The following is an 8,112-nucleotide window of genomic DNA, read 5'->3' on the forward strand; positions in this document are numbered from 1 at the left end:
AATTAGTGATTTGATGCTATAAGAATATGGTGAAACGTCATGATTGACAGCTGGGGCTCATGTTTAATGGGACCTTGCTTCCACAGCTCAATCCCTTGATCGTTACTGCGCATTCTCTGGATGTTTTAGCTCCATGTCTGGATAATTGGAGCAAGAGGAGACGTGTTTTCCATCTTTACATACGATCTCATAGCAGAAGATATTGTAAAATAAACCAGGATATTCACTAACAATAACTCAAATGCTAATTTTACTTTAAAACCTCTTGCTTTCTGTCCAAAATCCTGAAATAGAATTGGAGAGCACTTGGTAGCTTTGCCCATTGACCTATCCATTTATGTCTTGGTGTGTTTACACTGTCCCTGGGGTGGAATTGATTTCTATTTCCTGATTTTCTTCTACGTTGCCTGTACACTGTGATTTTACTCACCCAAACTATAACAGGATGAAAAGAAACGCATGCAAACAGCTAATTTCTGAAATCAAAATAAAAGTGTGTTACATGTCTAACAGAATATATCAAATCTAGTATTATTTTTTATTTAGTTTTGTAACAATCGGGCCCCATTTTTACAGTATTTCTACTTGGAAGGAGCAGTGACCTTCTAGAAAAGAGTCCATGAGCTCATGTGACACCCTCCCAGACAATCATTGGTCAAACATGCATCAGGGAAAAAGTATATTTACATGTCAACTATAAATCCCGGTAAAGGATTGTTCATAGTGCTTCATCAATTAATCACATTATAATGTGGCAGGGCAAAAAATATTCTAACTGCATAAGAATAATGGAAAGTGAGTCTTCTGTATGTATTAATAGTGCGAGTGCACTGTGCACGTAGCTGACTGACAGAGGCACAGCGTGTTTGAACGGATGAAAGGGAAGCGTGAACTGCAGCTACCCTTGAGCTAATTCTATCATGGCGGAGATAACACAAGTACCCAGATTTCTCATTCTCATCTCCGGCATTAGATCAAGGCTGCGACGCCGGCTTCTGCACGGCGCGTTTAACGACACGGGGGCGTCTCTTTTGAAGATAGGAGCCCGCTTTGGATGGGTCCTCATGGTGAAGAAACATGTTGGGTCACATGATCCAACACACATATTGTTTGCATGATGTGGGGAAAGACGGGCAAAAAAGATGAAACTGACAAAATCGTGGTGCAAACCAGAGGGAAACACGCAGCCTTCCTCTGTGATGCACAGGGAGTGAGACCTTTGACATTAATTGCATATTTTATTGAGTCCGACTCGATTGATTATAAACCACAACAAGGAATCCATGCTCCTGCATTGTCAACAAAGGAATTAAGGAGCGCAGAAAATTACAGGCTCGTTATTTTTTTTTTTTCCAAAACCCTGTAATTGCAATTTTCTGGTCAAATTGGAGCCTAATGATTACAGGCATGAGGTGGAGCTTGACAACACAAGAGAAGAGCAGGAGCAAAAACATATTGCTGTGTGGACCCTCAGGCACCACAAGTGAGGGAAACAGAGGGGGAGAGAGAAATCTGCCAAGGAAAAAATTGAGCGCTCCCTTACTCCCGGAGGAACCATGGGTTTAGAAGTGGTGCTTCTCAAAATTTGCAATTCCCCAACCTTTTCAGGGGGCCGATGGTTAAGGGCTTGGAGAATTAAGTTCCATCGCTGCTGAGCTGGAGACGGAGTTGATGGGAATTCAGCGCAAAGGCACAACATTGGGAGCGAAGAGCTGCCAAACACTGGCTAGCTCAAGGAAAGGCAGCAAAGACAGAGGTATTGAAGGAGGGGAGAGAAAGAGGAGGGGACTCGGAGGAAAAGCCTGATGCCCGACAAAGCTGAAAACCACCTCCACGGAAGACTGGACTCCTAAGCTCTGCTAAGACTCTTCTCCACCCGTACGTCACCGTCCTCAGTGTCCAGCTGAATTCCCAGGAAGAGTCACGTGCTTCTTCCACTGTGCACACGAGTACGTTCAGGGTGGTGAAGACTATTTGGAAAGTTAGTTTGCTTCGATATGACATGTGTCAGGGAATCTTTCCATCGTACCCATTAGCTATACCCCCTAGGATCACATGGGGCAGAGGCTGATCCCAGCTGATACTGGGCTGAAGGAGGTAAAGGCCTAATTTCAGATATGCACTGAACTCCGGACATTTTCCAAAGATTTTTGGAGGGGCTGTATGTGAGAATGCAAATGTCCCAGGGAGATGCTAAGGACATTTTCTAGCTCTTTTCCTGCCATCACAGAGTTAAAGTCAGTGGGTGTGTTGATGACGTTTCTAACAGGAAACAGACGTGAAACTGAAAGAATACAAATAGCTCAAGTGACATCACTGATGAGTCTGGTTGCAGGTGCCACAGCAGGCTACAAACTTTCAACCAGAGAGGGCAGCACAACACTGCTTTGGTCACATTATCTTAAACTCTGTCACTTGATGCTTTTGACCAAACTGCATCCTGGGGGTTGAAGTTAACATCTCTCCTTGTGTTTTTATGTACACAGGCTTGTACCTTTGACGTTTTTACAAAGAACCAGATGTTTTCGTATCCCGTTGTTTATCTTTTGGACTTTTTAGCCGACTTTCAAGATGACCCAAGATGTAGAAGTGCTCCAACTCTCAGACACCTCACACAGGTCTATTACCTTTTAACTCGAGAGCCACGGGGGACCTGAAATACTTATCCCATCGATAAATGGAATATGACGTGGCAAAGAAATCCATCCAAAACAAACTCAAATCTCAAATTGTAAAATGCAGGAATTTAAACAAACATTATTGGAATGATGACTTTGAATTCATGACATGAGCAGTGTCATGTGATCTTGAACATGAGTGAGCCCATCATGTTAATAGTGCAGTATGAGATACAGAAGCCTGTTCACACATGTGTGATGGACACACACATATTTATTTTCTCTCTCCCTTCTTCTCTCTGTCTCATTCTCTCTCTCACATACACACACACACACAGTCACACACACCCATAACCAAACATGCACACAGCAAATCAGCATGAATAAATAAGAGATGGAGTTGTGCTTCACAGCCTAATCTCTGAGGAAAAAACAGCTTGCCACATCGGCAAGGATCAGCCCGGGCGAGTGAGTGGGACACTGCTGGCTTCCAGGAAACCAATTTGTTTGTTTATTGTCTTGGTCTTTTGTCGGTGGTTACAGTTCATTGCAGCAAGCCCATCTTGGGCATGCTCCTTTAAATAGCTTCCATAAAACACAGGATATGCTCTCCCCGTATCCTCCTCCTCCTCCGTACATGACGGAGCTGCACACGAGTGTCACAATGCTGCATTTCGTTCACTACGGTGGGGATGTGAATTTCCCTTTAAACACCCCGACGGATTCACCCGAGCAGCTCGAGTTGGCGTTAGGAGAGGTGGAACAAACTGCGCTTTCTAAACACATTTGCCCATGAACCCTGCTGAGCAGTGAATGCTGAAATCGGGTGTAATCATGTAGATACAGTAGATGGCTGACTTTTTATTGTTCCGCTAAGCCAAATTTGCAGGGCTGGTGGAGAATACAGAATTTCTGCAATGATGCAATACCCAGGATTTTATGGTCAACTCGTGGTGCTGCAGTGCTATGTTCTCTGTGACAGGACACCAGGCTTTCACATCTATATGTATCCAGCATCCACCAATACGTGCAGCACGTCCACACTACAGAGAAATGTAGTCTCACGTGGAGACATTTGGAAGGACTGCAGCCTCAACAGGCGATTCCAACAGTGCAACTTCCACAGCACTGTGCATTCATGTATGGAATATAAAGACACAGTGTGTGTATTGTCTTGCGTTGTGCCTGCAAACACAAGCCAGACTCTCATATTATGGCCTATTGATCTGACAGAGGGAGCAGGAAGCTGCCGGAGAACACAAATACTGCCTGGGGTGGCTCCTTAAAACTAGAGACAAGCCTCTTATCCACGGTGTTCTCTTCCTCTGGAAATCACCTGGTGGCTCATGCATATCAAGTACTCGCTCTCTCCAAGCCCCAGTCTGAGATCTGCCTTCGTGAGGCTCGGCTGTTTGTTGCAATGTCTCTGAGATGGTGGCTTAGAAAAAACGCACACACACACACAAACAAACTTGAAATTGTAAGCTAATCTGTGTAACCTCTGTGTTCTGAGACAAGAGGACGTTTTATTGCCACTAAAACCTGCAGAAGCAGCCATATTTGTTAGGGGAGGAATGCCATGGTGCAGTGTGGTGAGGTTATGGCGGCGTTGTGTTTACATGTACAGACAAACTTTCACTCCGAGCCCCTTAGCTCCATAACAAATTCACACTTTTCACGACGACCATTGAAGAGCGGAGAAAAATATATTTTCAGAGTTTCCGATGTTACTGTCAAATACAGTGGAACTGTCACTGGGATCCCATCTCCAGAAATCCCAGGGTGGCCTTTGCTCTGCCTGTCAGCAATACCAACCAATAACACTGCACAATGAAACCCTCCAGAACAACAGTGGGCTGCAGGCTGCTTCAAGGGCTACTGACGGCGATCTATAAAACAATATAATGGCTGGCCTGTCAGTGAGTGTGAAAGGCAAGATTTACGCCTCCTCTGACTCTCTGAGGGGACTTCAATTAATCACAGCTGAATTGTATCACCACGCAATAGGAGTGTAAGGCTATTACCATCCCTGTATTCCACAGGATGAAATGCGATGATAGCACTAATTGAGGGGAAGAGAGGGAGGGGAAGAAAAAAAAGCTGACCGCACAACGCTTGTCAAGGGGATGAAGGGCAGATAAAAGAATGGGGGGGGACGAAAAAAAGAAGAAGAGAGGAAGTGGGACGGGGGGGGGGTTCGGAGCAGGGAGGGGTTGTAGAGAGAGAGAAATGTCCACAGCGGTGTGTAAGTGTAACCATAAATATGTAATTCTGAGTGTGAGGCGGCTGACAGCAAATACAAGCCCCTGTTTCCATAAGGGGCTTCTCGACGTAGTCCGACAAATGTAACAGCACTTTACTTCTAAGCTGGTTTCTTCTCCATTCAGAAGTTGGATTCACTGGGAGGGAGGACACAAGTCCATGTGGGGAATCCAGCTCCAGGTCCCATTACAAGCTGCATAGAGATGTTTGTGTTTGGGGCTTTACCTGGGGGGGGGGGGGGGGTATGGATGGATGGATGGATGGATGGATGGATGGGTATAGGCAGGTAGGGAGAAATTAATGGATGGATGGATGAGTACAGGTAGGTAGGTAGGTATGGATGGATGGATGGATGGATGGGTCTAGGCAGGTAGGGTGGGAGGGAGGGAGAAATGGATGGATGGATGAGTACAGGTAGGGATGGTTGGATGGATGGGTACATATAGGGGAGGGATTGATACGTATGGGGGGGATACATTTGATGTCATCTGCTGCATCAGATGGAGGGATGAATGGGTATAGGCAGGGAGGGAGGGAGGGAGAAATGGATGGATAGATGGATGAGTACAGGTAGGTAGGTATGGATGGATAGATGGATGGATTAATGGGTGGGTATAGGCAGGGAGGGAGGGAGGGAGAAATGGATGGATGGATGGGTACAGATATAGGGAGGGAGGGATGGATGGATGGGTACAGATAGAGGGAGGGAGGGATGGATGGATGTATAAGTACAGATAGGGATGAATACGTATAGGGAGAGAGGGAGGGATGGATGGATGGATGGGGGGGTGGATGAATGGATGGATGGAGAGTATAGGGAGAGGGGGGTTGATGGATGGATGACAGAAAGCAGAAAAAAGAATGAAATGAAACAGAAACATAATAGAAGGGAGTTCATATAGGAAGGAAGGAAGGAGAGAGAGAGCAAGAAGGAAAGAAAGACAGGAAGGAAGATGAGGTTTTCGATTCTTCTTCTCTGATCTCATGGTCAAATAATGACTTTTTGGACACAGATGGGATCAACACACGTCACCTGCCTCACTTATGAATGTTAAACATTTTAACATGATACAAAACAAGTTTCCTTCTGTATTTGAACGCAGTTAATTTAATCCCTCACGCACCAATCCATGAGCAGATCTGATGAAGAAGGAAACTTGATTTATGTCTAGTTTGATCTGACTCCATGTTGCTGCATCAGTCTGACATGAAGACAACATGAAAGCCTGCAGCTCCACCTGTTCTCCACCTTTCTGCCATTATCCCCAAACAACTTAATAACTATTTATTACAGTGGAAACAATCGATAGTTCCAATCGATCCGCTGAGTTTGTTCATAGGTTCGGCTGCTTGGCTGATTCGGCTGTAACAGGCGTCAGAAATTAACCATCAGGATTGTTTGGATTTGATCATTCACACTCAATTCAACCACATGTTCCACAGTTTGAGAGGATAGAACAAATAAAAGGTGAGAGAACCTACCTGTCGTCGTGCAGTCACTTAATCCCGGGAAACGTCCCCTTTCATTTATTCTCCATTGTCAACCCCCAAAAAACCAGAGAGCTGCTGTTTAGAGGAAAAAAGCCATTTCCGTGTGGCGTCAGGAAGCATCACACAACACATCTGGATGGAGACGCCGGTGGAAAGTCAGATGTCTGCAGACGCACAATCCTCAGAGTGGAGCCTGGTCTGAGATCAGCTGCTGGAGACTCGCTGCTGCTGCTGCTGCTGCTGCTGCACTTGTTCAAGTCTGGAAAAGTTACTGCTCCTCCGGCTCTGACTCACAGCAACTTCCCACCCAGCGGAGCGACAGCGCGGCGGGACCGTGCAGCTCCGAGCCGGGACTCATACCGCGTGGATCCGGGGCTTTCTGACGGAGGTTCCTGCCTCCAACACAACTCGGTGCATTACTGGGGGTTTACTCTTTTTTTTGGGGGGGGGGGCAGGTGGAGACATGAGATGAGAGAGTGAGCAGCAGGATGCGTCGCAGGGTGCGTGCAGCGGCCAGGTGGAGGCGCTGCGCCGGTGTTGTAGCTCCATCCAGTGGTGGTGGACAGTAGTGGTGGAGTTTATCTAGTGAGACCCTTTCTAAAATAACAAAAATAAAACTAAAATGATATTATTTCCCAATATATAGTTTGATTCACAGCATTAATTAGTGTTTCAGATTTATTAAGATTGTTTTTTTACATTTTCAGATTCTATATTGAGGAAATATGTTGGTTTATGATGTAGTATGATTCATTTTTTTGTACCCATCCATCAATTTATTCCTACCTGTACTTATACATCTATCCATCCATCCATCTACCCTCTTGTTATGTCAAAATACACATCAGTTTCATTTCTATCTATCTATCTATCTATCTATCTATCTATCTATCTATCTATCTATCTATCTATCTATCTATCTATCTGTCTATCTATCTACCTATCTGTGTAGGTAGATATGGCTCTGTAGTTACAGCACCACCCCAAAGTCGGTGGTTTGATTCCCAGCTCCTCCATTCCGTGTGCTGATGTGTCCTTAGACAGGATACTGAACCCCAAATTTCCCCTGACAGCTGTGCCGGCAGTGTGTGATAGAGAAGGTGCTGCACACTGTGTAATAGTGTGTGTGAGTGGTCATCAAGACAAGAAAAGCACTATACAAATACAGACCATTGAAATAGAGAAATGGGGTGAGGGGAAAAAAGGATCCCTCACACAGATGCTGACCCTCCCATCAGCAACTTGTCTGCAGCCCCTTACTCCGAAAACCTTGACTGACTACTTTCCAAGGTTATGATAATACTTCTGTTTGCCTCTGATGCTCAGCTCCCGCTCTCCTCAAGCACTATCGCTGCCCTGTCTACAAAGGCCTCCCGTCTCCAGTAATTGCATTATCATCTCTCCATTTCTCAAGCAGTCTCTTTTCGTCTGCTGCCCCGAAAGGCAGGGATGGGTGGAATAATCGATACCAACCTTTAAAATAGCCTGTGGAGATATGGAGGCAGGCATTTTGGATTTGAATTTGATTGATTTCGGACACCCTCGCAGAGTGTTATCATCATAAAGGCAAAGCCATCTACTACCACACACACACACACACACACACACACACACACACACACACATGAGTGGAATCAAAGGGCAGAAGACACAAATCCCAGGAGACTCAATACAAAAAAAAATGTCAGCCCATTATTACTGACCGGGCTGAGCTATAACATTTAAAGCTGATATGTAGACC

At 45.3% G+C, this 8,112-nt stretch overlaps 1 protein-coding gene across 2 annotated transcripts in view; it reads right to left on the reverse strand.

The window, feature by feature from the left end:
- Window positions 1-6,872, reverse strand: part of si:dkey-238f9.1 (chemokine-like protein TAFA-2) — a 94,529-nt gene extending 87,657 nt beyond the window's left edge. The window contains exon 1 of one of the 2 annotated variants that reach the window (XM_034586399.1): window positions 6,363-6,864. The gene's annotated coding sequence lies outside the window, so the exon portion shown is untranslated. Of the gene's footprint in view, window positions 1-6,362 lie in introns of both variants that reach the window. The other variant, XM_034586398.1, reaches the window with a different exon arrangement.
- Between the last annotated feature and the right edge of the window lie 1,240 nt (window positions 6,873-8,112).

Source organism: Hippoglossus hippoglossus, chromosome 5 (genome assembly GCF_009819705.1).
Source record: "Hippoglossus hippoglossus isolate fHipHip1 chromosome 5, fHipHip1.pri, whole genome shotgun sequence".
Taxonomy (NCBI): domain Eukaryota; kingdom Metazoa; phylum Chordata; class Actinopteri; order Pleuronectiformes; family Pleuronectidae; genus Hippoglossus; species Hippoglossus hippoglossus.